Consider the following 13,713-nt stretch of genomic DNA (forward strand, 5'->3'; position numbering starts at 1 on the left):
CCTCACTGAAGTAATTATTTCTTTAAAAAAAAGGAAATCTCCCTTTATGGCAGACATTCAGGACCAAAGCTGTCAGATAAAGGTGACAGAATCAGCAGGCCTGTAATTACTAAATCAGAGAAGATGAAAAACGAGGCTGGATTCATGCAAAGTGTGTTAGTCACCTAAATAATGCTGAAAAACAAAAACTTGACAAGTCGATACTAGACAGTTTTACCTGTTCTCTGCTGTTAGCCTTTCACATGTATGATGTGTTTAGAAACAAATCTCTAAATTGCCTTTACACTCACTTTAAGGAGTGTTTGTGTTCCAGTTCACACCCAGTCTATTGCTGTCCCTTTATTATCAGAAATGACTTATCAGCAATTGTCAGTGTAAGCTGCCATGTTTGCTTTTACAATGCTTTGATGTCAGAAAACCAAGTAAAACAGCAGAGTATGGGAATTAATCTTTCCTGCCAAACCTCAGCTAATCAGGATGAAGTGAGGTGGACGGGAAAACAAACATGTCAAACAGAGAGTGATGGCGGTATGGAGATGCTGCCTCGCAGGGCTTTTTTTCCCCCCTCTCTGACAAACACCGACTGTGTGTCAAATCACAAACGGTCCTTTCCGTTCATTCAGCCGAAGCCTGGAGCGTTTGCCAATTCTTATTTGCTACACATTTGCATAATCTTTGTCTCTTTCTCTTTCTGTGTGAGAGAGAAAGAGGCAGAGTTTCAACACCCAAAAGAAGACACGAATAATGAAAACCAGCTACTAGAATAGACGTGGAGAGTGGAGTAAAAGTGGAGGAGTGAGCTCTCTTGTGCTCCTGAATGAAGAATCAGCAGCCGACTTACATGTTGCTGATTCAATCACCGACAACATCCCACCTGCAGCACAGCCACTTCCTGTTTTGTTCACCTGCCACCTGTTCTGTCACCTCCACATTTGTGATATTACCAGTTCATCTTGGGCTCAACATTTTTTTTTTGGAGAATAAACACTTGTAATTCTTCTCAGATTAATATATAGGCTGACTGTGATTTAAACAGTGATTATTTTAGATTTACTACAAGCCCAACAGCACATATATGTTGTGAGTTATGCCTTAAAATACGATAGCACAAGATTGTAATGCATTTCATAAAAAACAATAGAAAGAAATAAAAATATTACACATAACATAGATTTTTAAATACTGAATCAATGGAATAGGTGGCATACAGATAATAGTGTTGTGTATCTAGAGTTTGTACAGCGGAATACAAAACCTAAGACTACATCAAAGTCTTTCAGATTTTCATTCAAGACTGAAAATAATCAGAAAGTTTTCAAGATTTCATTCTGTTGAAGCAGCTAACAGATAACACTTGGGCTTGTTCCCCTAAATTAACCTGCAGTCATTGTTCAGTATTAGAAACAAGTTTTCAGCTGAACACTGCTCACTAAGTATCACTGTGATAGCAGGAAATGTCACATCAGAACTAAGCTAAAGTGTCAGAAGCCTGATTGTTATTTTAAGCAAAGCGTTTTGAGTGTCATATAATGAATAGACTGAAGCTTTCTAAGGGGTCTGTGTATGGAGCTTTAAAACTGGATCAGTTGTATCCTAAGCAGGAACCAGCACAGTTAAAGTGACATTGTTTGCATACTGGCTTTGGTTGCAGCGGACTTGTCACTGCAGTTGCACTTCCCGCCACCATTCCATGTTGTTGTTATCCAGTATCTCCATTGACTAAAGCACCTACAGTACCTTTGGTACTTTCGGTTGAGATGTCACAGGAACCCATACTTCGCTACCAAAATTACCAAAATTTATATATTTTCTGGGACTGAAGGTGCTGAAAGTACCATCGATGTCTCATGTAGCCTACTGGAGACTGTGATTTTTCCAGAAGGAACTGGCCAGTCCAGGTGGAGCAATTAGCAGTAGACTTGTCAGAACAAAACATCCCAGTTGTGTAGGTAAGTTGTGTAAGGAGATCTATAGTATTAGATTTATTATTCACGGACAAGTTAAAGATGTCCAAAAGTCAGAATGCAGAAAGTATCACATTTGTAATGTGTGGGAGGAAACACTCCAAACCTATTTAAGCAGCTCTAAACCAGACATCTGGATCTGTACACCGAATTTTAGGAGAGTACATCAAACAGAACAACACACAAGGCCAACTACTGAAGCCGTGCAGTGGCTCAGAAAATGTGACAGAAACTCAAATAAAAGCCATTACAAGGAAACTTGTACTTTACTTGTAAACTTGTGTTTTAATAAAACAGTACTGCTTGTTTTAAATACTTGAAGGCTACATGCCACTGTGTTGGTTCATGTTTTTGCATATATTTTTTATACCTAGGCTACTTTCTATTTTCATTTATACCAAGCAGATAGGCGCTGCAATAGAAATGCTGTACCACCAGAAATATATAGCAGTCACGTCTTGTTGATTATTTAAAAGCTTCCTCCAAAGTTGTTTTTTTTTTCAGTTGAAAAAGTTGATGATAAACTACAACCCCTCCTTTTTTTGAATTTATTTTATTTTTTGCTTTTTTTTTTTTCTCAGAATTAGTATCAAGACTCATACAATTTCGGTGGTATGATATGGTATTGTGACATCCCTATTCCATGCTATAAGACAACTAAATACTGTCACATTTTCAGAATTTTGGCCTTGACTTGAGCCCAGACTATCAGTTCTCATGACATACTGACACTACACAGCCCTAACACCCTACATATTTTCAGTTGGGATATTTTCCTTCTGATATATGTAGTCCACTTTCCATCTTTCCAAACACAAAAATCATACAGGACGATAAAGGTTTCATCACGTGTTTTGGCAAAGTCACAGAATTAACATCAATTGGCTACAGCTGAGTAAGTTTGCCAAAGACAAATGCATTACAGCTGGCCAAACCTGCTGTCAGTGTTGTGTATGAGTATCACTGCATAGCCGTCAATACACTGTCCTTTTTCAGTCTGGTTTTTATGTAGAACTGACTTATGCTGGTATCTCAGCCTCCTGCTGGACAAATTCACTCTGCTCTTTCAGCCTCTTCAGATGGAAACCCGCCAGAGTCTGGACTTGCTTCTTTTACTCCAACTGACAATTTTTTTTAGGTGAAAAGGGTGACAAAAAGTGGCAGGCGATCTCTTTAATGCAGCAGCCACCAAGGCAAAAAGGAGAAATACCAGGATGCCACAGCCACATGAAAGTAAAAGGTCCTCACCCACTCATACAGCTGTCCAGCAGGAGGTCACCAGGGTCACGCATTGTGTGATCTATCCCACAGCAAGTGGGCAGCACTTCAAAAGCATGAGGGACTTTTAGCTCTTGCAGGCAGGTGGAGGCAGGGTGAGTACACTCATAAATATTGGTCTGCAGCTCCACACAGGAGGAGCACTGGAGAGGAGACTCCAGAAGCTAAATGATCAGTGAACTGAGACAAAGGATGATTAGTAACATCAGGTAGCTCTTCATGCATTTATTTTTTTTTGCCCCCAGCACAGGGTTTCTGAAGAAATGGGTTGACAAATTGCTAAGCACTGGCTTTAGTTTATTTATTCCTGACATCATCATCAATGCAGTTACTGGATGATGGTTTAAACTATCCTCTTACACATTAAATAGGGGCTGGTTCGCCTCCTGGCTTGGGCCTGGGATCTGTCTGTGTGGAGTTTGTATGTTCTCTCTATGATTGTGTGGGTTCTCTCCAGGTTCTCCAGCTTCCTCCCACAATGTCCAAAAACATGCTGAGGTTAATTGGTGATCCTACATTTTCCGTAGGTGTGAATGTGAGTGTGCTTGGTTGTCTGTCTCTAAGTGTAGCCCTGTGATAGACTGGTGACCTGTCCAGGGTGTCCCCTGTCTTCACCCCGAGTCAGCTGGGATAGGCTCCAGGCCCTGATTTGTGGCATTGGCTGTGCTTTTCATTCAGTTCATGCAAACTGTGTCTTTGCTAAAAAGACATGTCTGTCAGAACAGAGTGTTAAAGTTAATCTTACTTTACAAATCACTTTTAGAAATCCTTCAGCTTAACTTATCTGGAAGAACGCTTTAGGCTCTTTGTTATGTTCCTTGAGCAACTTTTGTGTTGTTGCAAGATGCATTGTTGGTCTTGATGCACACTTGGTCTGCAACAATGTTTAGGTGGTTGGTATGGGTCAAAGTAACACGAATGCACAGACACAAGGATTCTGAGAAGAACACTGCATTGTAGCAACATGACTGGTAATCATATAAATAGATCAATTCGGAAATGTAAACAGGATTTATAAAGTCCAAAAAAATAGGAGTCTGTGATGCAATTTCCAACAATTTGCCCAAAAAGAAATGTTATAAAACAGCTAAATGAATTATCAGAGATGTTGGTTCCCACTGTTTTGTCCTTTCATCTGATTAGCCAAGCAGCACCTCAAAAAATGTCAGCAATAAAAACAACCAGGGCTGTTTCCCAATACAATCACAACCTATTTCAGCAAAGGAAGTGAAAGAAATCAGAACAAAATAAGTTTTAAAGGTCTATTATGGCTGAGACCTCTGTAGCTAACAGTGATGGCTTTCTCTGCTCCAGTTGCTCAGAGCTCGCTGACTGACTGTTCACTCTTACATTTAAAGAATTTACTTGGAGTGAAGTTAATATGGTTTAAGTCCTGCGTTACATGATACTGGGCCAAGGGTCTGACTGATACATCAGATTACAGCAAACACTGAACCCCAAAAATGGTAGTGGGCGACAAATTCACTCTAAAACATCTGGTGTTCGATCAGTAAACTAAAACCTATACTAGACGCTAATATGCTGAATCAACAGACACATCTATCACAAGTGGAACAGATTAGTTCCTCAGGCTAGTGAGGCCAAATCCTACCAGTGGGTGGTGGTGCATCACACTTGCTTTAATATGTGGTTTTCATGGCAGGAACTCAAGGCAGGTATAGGCACAAGGTGGCACAAAACTTTACAGGAATGGCACCGTAATCTTCCCTCCAGCCTTTCTGTTTCCATTACAATGTACAGTTCACAGTTTTGCCCATTATCTTAACTCAAAATAAAACAAAACAAAAACAGCTCTTACGTAGAGGGCGTAACTTCAGGTCTATGTGCATGTAGATAATATAATAATGGAGCTATGTTATGTTAACCCATATGTTGAATTTTATGTTATGAGAGCAGGATTAGAAAGCAGAAAACTGTGACAAAGCAAGGACATCAAGAGGGCAGAAAAATGATGCTTGTTGCCCTCTGTGACTACCTCTATATACGCTATTTGGGGCGAAGCGCTGTTTGCTCCCCCGAAAACGGTCCTTAATTAAAAAGCTTCTACCGTAGTGGTGTAGAGGTTCAGGCTGCCCGAAAATGGCCAACAAGTTACTACGATTAAAAGCAGCCTAATGTCCAACGAAAATTCTGTGGTACTGTGTGTGACTTCAAGAAATAGACGCGTATGGCACAAAATGTGTGATTTGTGACAGATACCATTCCCCACAGGCATCATCAGACACCACAGACATCTGATGATTTCTACTCACATGTTCCACTGCTCACTATTGATACATGTGTGAATAACACATGCAGAGGGCTTAGGCAGCAGTTCCTCCTCACATGAATACTGTCAGAAGAGTGTTAAGGCAAACATCAGGCAGCATGTGTCAGAATCAGTCAGGAGTGATATGTGACAGGAAAGCACCAAAGACTTGGCATTTTTTATGCAAGCAACAACTCGCTATTCAATAAAATGTGACAAAGAAATAGTAAAACCGTTGCTACGTTGGTGGAATGTGCTATCAGACACCAGTGCAGCAAAATGCTGTTTATAAGCGCCCAACAGATCAAAACCGCTACAGGCCACAAAAACAAGTGCGTACCATCTTCAAGTATTATCCAGTACCAGCTCTACAGGTCCACCTGTCACCCTCCGTGTCTGTCTGTGTAGCTATGTGGGATAATAAACAACTAACATGCACCGTGACAACACACACCCCCAGATATCAGCTTTCGTCTCCACAGCTATTGTGCGTTAGTTCACATTAGTAATTTAAGGTTTGGCTAACACGCAGGAAGCTCAGTCTTAGCTAGTTAGCAAGCTACAGCAAACACAACCACCGGAGAGCCGCCTCGCTAGCCTCTTGTGTAACACGAAAACACAACCGTTTTAGCACTTGATCATTGACAATTCCACACTTCTCACTAACTATACTCGCCTATCTAAACAATGGGGAACGGGGAAAGCTTAACGAACGAGATACATTTTGCTATGCCGAGCTCCATTCAAAATCTTTCGGTTTAAAGGTGATTGATTCTCAGCAAGCATAAACAAAACATAGAAGTTACCAAACCCGTGTTGATAAATATATATACTATATTGGTAAGATCGGCAAACATGCAATACATATTGCAGCACGTTACTTTAATAATATTTCAACATTTCTCTTTGACTGCAAGCAGTAGAGGGTAGCCTAATTCAGGGAACGAAGAAGACTGTGATATCCTACAAACCCATCACTAAAGACGTAATTTTATGAATGAAAGAATTATATTGCGAATTTGAATACCAGCCGAAATTTAACGTAGAACCTACAGATTATTAAAACGTCAAAAACCATACTTTACACGGTGTGCAGAATTGTCAGTAAGCAATGCAAAACAAAACATTAGGATTTTTCTATAGGGTCTGGCCACGCCCGCTGCTTATCAAGGACAACAAAGTTGTGAGTGGCGTCAAACTACCAGTCCTCAAAGTTCTACATACTAATAAACAGCATGTTGTATTAGAGATATTTTAAAGACCAAAGTCAATCTTTGTTAGTCATTAGAAAGAAGCATTTTACTCCTCGCCAGAAATTAAAGAAGAAAACTCACGGCTACTGGAGTTTGGTTTATTTTCCCTCGCTTGCTTTCGAACTGACTGCTGCTTCCGTGACGCGCATGCGTATATGGAGCCAAAGGGACAGCACATGACAGCAACACGACCGCATAATAAAAGGTTTAAAATAATAATAACGTCATGTAGGCATAGAAACTGTAAGAAAAAAAGTTACAATCCTCAAAATACATGCATTGTTTTATTATTTAGAATTCTGTTTAATTAATGAAACAAGATATTGTTCTTTTTTCTGGTTTTAACTGTAAACCCTCTCTGTTCTTAACCCCATAATTTTCACGGTTCATTCTCAGTTAATTCAAGATGCTTAAATACTTCCTTGTTAACTTCTTCACTGCTGGTGTAATTTCGTTAGCCTCATAGCATACTTGCCTAAGTCATATTTTCATGTTTTGGGGAAATGAGAAAAAACACAATTTTTAGAAATGACATTGGTATTTATTATTGATTTTTTTAACAGTGCATTCAACCAGATGTGATTGGCCAATGACATAGGTAGAAAGACAGGATGATGCAGAAGTGATAGGAGAGTAAAGTTAGGCAAATATCTCAATTTGACCAAAAAAATGACTTAGGCAATTATGCTATGAGGCTAACGATTTCTGTCAATTCTTCAACTTCGAGAACAACTTTATTTCTTTTAACAAACTCAACTTCACCAATTACTGCCTTTCTGACTAATACAATGAAAAAAATTTATTTTCCTCTATCACACTGAAGAAAGCATCTCCGCAGGTCAGTGTGTGACAACTGTTTTCTGTTTTGGCTTCTGTCAGGAGCTGGAGTCCAGCAATGAAAGGAGATGTGATACTGATATCAGTCAGGTCAGCCTGCCAGCCTCCAGACTGACCACAGCTGCTGGAAGTGACATCAGATGACTGAGGACTTCACACTCTGTGACTCTACCGCCCCACCCTGAGTTTTGTTTGTTTGGGAGCCATTTCTGCAGTGCTCCATCCTTCCAGGAGTCAAAATAATGTCATCTGCTGAAGTGCAGGCGCAGACGGCATCAGATACTCATACTGGGAGAGTCCTTTTCAGCATCACTGAGTTCCTAGTTTGAGATGACATCTAACGCCCCTCATGTGTTAGCGATCCATCCTGCCCTGTTCATCTGCCTGTATTGAAACCGTTAGTTTCAGAGAGTTCAAGAATATATACACAATATTTTCCTGCCACCTGGTACACAATAATAATGTAAACCTATTGTATGAATTAAGCCTTGATGATACTCCATTGCAGACGTGCACACAAACAGCTGTGGACACCACAGACGCATAGTTGTTGCAGTTATACTACTTTCTTGTCTACTTGGAGCCTGCCTGGGAGACTCTGTTCCATACAGAAGTACAAAAGCAATATGAAGATTGCAGTACGTCAGCATCTACATATCCCATGCATTCCCTTGCAGAGGAAACACACATTTTGGGTTCCACATGGAGGTCAGCAGAAATGTCCACACAGGCTAGCACAGACTTGGGCAGATGATGAAATTTACATCAAGCAGATCCTTGTGTCCTCACGGACGTGGAAACCACAATGCTGAGGTCTTTACTGTACAGTACTGTACTAGTGCAGTGGTTAGCACTGTCACTTCACAGCTAGAAGATCCCTAGTTTGCATTGCAGGGATCTTTCTGTGTGGAGTTTGTATATTCTCCCTGAATGGTTTCTCTTCAGCGATCTCCCACAGGCCAAAGACATGCTGAGGTTAATTGGTCATTCCAGTGGTGTCAATGGGAGTGTGCTTGGTTGTCTCTCTATATGTACCCATGTCAAAGACTGGCAGCTTGTCCAGGGTGTTCCCTGGCTTTATCCAAAGTCAGCTGGGACAGACTCCAGTTCCCCCTGTGACCCTACTGAGGATTAAATGGTGTATAGATAAAGGATGGATAGATAATCAGTTGAAAGTATCATGCTAAAGTACTGCGCAAAATCAAAGTCTACATTTAAACTTACATACTTTCTTTCTTGACTTCCTTTTTACATCCAGTATATACTACAGCTGCCTACACAAAGTTCATACTGTTGCAGGCAGTGCGTATTCATAGTATGTCCCAACATACTACATCATGATATTGTGCTTTAAGCTTTGACTGTCATGCTCATATATCTATTGCAGTCTGAAGTGTGAAATGAGCTGTCAGCTATCTTTGTGCCCTGGGCAGGTCAAGCTTCTTACTTGAGTGAGACACTGACGTATGTAACGTATATTCTGCTGCACAAAGGATTGTGAATCAGAATGTCCAGCAAAGCATGCAGGCCGACATACGACAAAATGTGATTAAATTTAGTAGGATATCCTGGGATTGTTGACATATTGCATTGGACATGCTACACATTGTGACATACTAAATATTTTTCTGACATACTATACAGTACTGGACAAGAACAAACCAACCAACACTGTTTTCCTCCGTCCATTTACCTACAATGTTTAAGGAGTTGATTCCTGACTCGTGTGAAACCTCAAATGATGCATGAGCCAGAAGAGTTTTCAAGCTTCCAGGTTATTTTTCGCATTGTACCGTCTACTGCATGTGCTCTCCACTGGCCTAGTTTCCACTCAGCCTATATACAGTTGAAACCTGAAGTTTACATAAAAAGACAGATAACCTTTTTTTCCCCGCCGCCGAATAAAACAAAACAAAACTTTCCCGGTGGAAGGCAAGTAAGAATAACAAAAATGATTCCAATTAACAAAAACCAAAAAAAAGAAAAAAAAAGGTTGAAGATTTTTTTTACTACTTTCTTTAAAGTCAGACATTTACATACATTTCCTTAGTATTTGGTAGCATTTAAACCTTTAAGCTGTATGACTTAGGTCAAATATTTTGGGTATCCTTCTCACAATAGTCCTCCTGACAGAACTGGTGGAACTGAGTCAGGGTTGTAAGCTGCCTTGTTCCCACACACCTTTTCAGCTCTGTCCACAAATTTTCTACAGGATTGAGACCAAAGCTTTGTGATAGCCACATTTCAAAAGATTGACTTTGTTGTCCTGAAGCCTCTTTGTAACTAATTTAGAGGTATGTTTAGGGTCATTGTCCATTTGGAAGACCCATTTGCGCCCAAGCTTTAACTTCCTGGATGATGACTTGAGATTTAGTTTTATGTCTTTTCATACAGGGCATGTAAACTTTTGGTTTCAACTGTATAAAACATCAATATGATGTAACAAAAATTAAACGACTTTTGGGTGTAAAAATGTGATTTGGTTGCAGAAAGAGGTGTCCTGTTAATAGTTAGATATCTCCTTTATATCAGTGGTCAAAGGGGGAAAACTTTTGGGCTGTATTTTTCTTTTGGCACTATGAGTGACCAATGGGACAAAGCGGCAGCAAAGCAAAGCTGAGCAGCAATACTTTCTTAATACTTGATCCAGGCTTCCAATTGACATGTGGATGTAAAAAAGGTTGAGTCTGTGATTCTGTAGAAAGAATGTGTTTGGGGTTCTGGTCTAGAACCTTTGTTTCGGTAGTACTATTTCCTGTGTGTGTTTTTGCTGTGCTGCTGTGTGCTTTGTATTTTCAGGCTGGGTGGGGCCATGGCCGAGGAGGACTCATTCACTCTCCACCCCACCTGTCCCTCATCACAATCAGCACAGCTCCTAAGCCGGCTTCTCCCTGTGATGCAGCACCAGACGATTCACTCTGCTTTGAGCAGTAGATCGGCCACAACTAGTTCTCATGCTTATTGTTCACAGCTGTAAACTCACTCTCTCGTTTTCCTCGCCTTCCTCAGAGCCTCCTCAGCTTGACGTCCTCCCCAGCCCAGCCGTCACGAGTCAGCCACCAGCAGCAGCCCTTCGGTTCTCCTCTCCACTGGTTTCACGCGCCTCGAGCACCATCCCCCCTGGAGCACACCACGGGAGTCCCTGGATACCCTCTCACCTCCTCCACGAAGACCAGCATGCACCTGCACTCCCCCCTCCTGCTTCCTTGGTGTCCTCACTCCTGTCCTGCAACAAACCTTCTTATCATTGTTACCTGTCTCCCTCATCGCATTTCGGGTCCACTTCCTGCAAATTAGGAGCTCACTCCAAACAGACTGTGCATATTTACCTTGTTAGCATGTACAGATTTACTGTCCCTCTCTCCTCCTACTTTCCCCCATATCTGTTCATATGCACCAATGAAAGTAGGTCACACGCTGGAATAGGTTCAAAGTCCCTCTAGAGTAAATCCAGCCACCCAGCAGCCATCTTGGTAACACCTACAGGCAGTAAATTCAGGCTAACAAGATCATGTTCCCGTCTACATTTCCATCCTGCTTGTGACTGCAGCCATATTTGCCATCATTTGGTTTGATTCGCTGTACCGTCCCACCACCTCTCACCACCCTACAACAGTACATCTACAGTTACACCACTGATTGTTCTTTATAGGTTAATGAAAACTCATTTTGTCACAGTCTGTTTGCTGGGTTGTACAATCAACAGTCCAATCTAATGAAACAAACTGCTTAAAAACCTTGGTGACTTTACCACAAAATAATTATTTATTTTTAATATTCCTCTGCTACACATGTTCACAACACTACAGAACTTTGGCATTAAGGAATTCTGTCACAGATTTCTATTCAGAAACTTTTTAAGGGGTGAGTCTCTACCTTTATAAGTCTCTGGTGTTGCTGTGTGAATTGGCCCGAGCAGCTTTGTTCGTTTCTCATTTACAGACCCAGGGCTGTGTACAAACCCTGGAATTTTTTTTTGTCATCGCGCACAGAATGGACAACTAATGGACCATGAAGAGATATTTCCTGAATTTGACAAAAAAATGCATTGGAAGAAGAATCTCTGACTTTACCTTCAAAAGGCCTGGGTCTGCTCTCGGCCTTGCTGCCAATTCAAGAACGTGAACCTGAAGGCGTGACCGGCAGGGGAAACACTAATGTGCTTGTGCAGTGGGCCACATAGTGAGGAAGCAAACCTGGGGGTTGAAAAGGTTTCTTAGCTGATGCATCACACAAACAATTTCTGTGCCAGTGAATAGGCGCCATCTTTGAGTTTAGCATCCAGCTGCCCTTGTTACAATGCTGTGAATGAATTGTTATAGAAAGCCAAATTCATGACATCTCACCTGGGTTAACCTCTGCTCCACTAGCTTCAGGAGGTCAATACAGTCTCTCATTTATCATTTCTTTGTGAGATGTTTGTGGAGAGATAAAGCATGTTCCTGGGGGTTACTTATTCAAATGCAAACTACCATCTATTATAGCAGCTGCTTTAAGAAATTGAAAACATTTTGATGACAACAACAATTACTTTGAGAGCTTAGAAAAAAAGCAGCTTGCATGAAGAACCTACAACCACAATATTTATATCATTGTAACTGGCTCATATGGTCCATCACTAATGGCCTCAACAAGAACACGCCTGGGGCTTATTGGAGATGGTGTTCGTTAAACACTGTAAAAACATAAATACTGAATAAACAATGAGCCTTTCAATGAACTGCTGTCCTTACATGAAGCAAGTTACACGACTTACTGTTGAGAGAGACAGTTCCAATCCAGGAGTTTTAGTTATTAGCATCATTACAAATACTTACTTTGCAGCAGAACCCTGTGACGTGGGACTGCTCAGCATTTTTATCCCTTGTTCTGCATATTAAGACAATGTCTGTCTGTTATTCAGTGACAATGAAGAAGGCAGCTAAGGCTGTCATAGTGTCGTATTTGATATCAAAGTGCGGACATGTGGGTCAGGTTCAGGTTGACCTGTCACCATCTGATGGCAAGTCGTTTTACACTTAGCAGCTAGAGTGGATATGTATTGAATTTAATTCTTCTCAGTCAAAAAGAACATTTCATTTTGGAAGCCTCAACTGAGGAACCTGCACAACAGTTAGCATGGCTATAATGACATCTGAGATATCTGTAACAATATTTTGACTCGTCCAAGCTGAATTACGGGCTGCAAGGTGGCATAGTTGGTAGCACTGCTGCCTCACAGCAAGAAGGTCGCCGGTTTGCATCCTGGTGGGGGCACCGGGATCTTTCTGCGTGGAGTTTGCATGTTCTCCCCGTGCAGCGTGGGTTCTCTCCGGGTTCTCCGACTTCCTCCCATAAGTCCAAAAACATGAGTCTGGGAACCCAAGCCCAGACCCAGCTACCAGCAGACAGGTGAATGTAACAATGGAATTTATTAAAAGATATATAAACAAACCAATACAGAGGGAGGTAGCTAAACAGAGGGGGAAAACCAAACTCCAGTTACAAGGGGCGCAAGACTAGAAAAACCTAACAAAACTCTAAAGTAAGAACAGTGGGGAAAACCCAAGTAATCCTAATATAATAGAATCATTTTTATTGATCCCCCATTGGGGGAAATTTACACACCACAGCAGCATCCAAAAATATAGAAAGAAAGTACAAGAAAACAATAATTAAGAAAAACAATATTTACATTGAAAAAGAAAACCAGATTGTTGTGAATTTATGATCATGAACTGTTAATTTTGGCCATTTGCTTAACATCAGCCAGTGATGCTGATGTTGTAAAGTCGTACTGCAGCTGGGAGAAATGACCTGCGGTAGCACTCTTGCTTGCAGAGAGGATGTCTAAGTCTGCTGCTGAAGGAGCCACTTAAAGCCTCCACAGTCTAATGTAGCGGTTGAGAGGGGTTTTCCATGATGGATGTGAGCATAAAATCTAAACAAAACCCACAACTAAGCTAAATCAACAAAATGGGGATGCTCAAAAAAGGGGACAAAACTGAGGGGCCAGACAGGCTCGGGGAATCCAGGCTGGAAGCAGGGTGGGGATCGGCGCAGGAGAAAGCTGGCTGTGGGAATGCTGGCTGGAGACAGATTGCGGATCAAGGCAGGAGACAGAGCAGGGACC

The 13,713-nt window shown here is 41.2% G+C and overlaps 1 protein-coding gene across 1 annotated transcript in view; it reads right to left on the bottom strand.

Annotated features, from left to right (window-relative positions):
* LOC103364935 (protection of telomeres protein 1-like) overlaps positions 1-6,891 on the bottom strand; it is a gene marked incomplete at its 3' end in the record, with an annotated part of 45,260 nt that extends 38,369 nt beyond the window's left edge. The window contains exon 1 of the mRNA XM_008292234.1: positions 6,846-6,891. The remainder of the gene's footprint in view (positions 1-6,845) is intronic.
* Between the last annotated feature and the right edge of the window lie 6,822 nt (positions 6,892-13,713).

The sequence above is a fragment of the Stegastes partitus genome, unplaced genomic scaffold, assembly GCF_000690725.1.
Source record: "Stegastes partitus isolate 25-593 unplaced genomic scaffold, Stegastes_partitus-1.0.2 Scaffold796, whole genome shotgun sequence".
Classification (NCBI taxonomy): Eukaryota; Metazoa; Chordata; class Actinopteri; family Pomacentridae; genus Stegastes; species Stegastes partitus.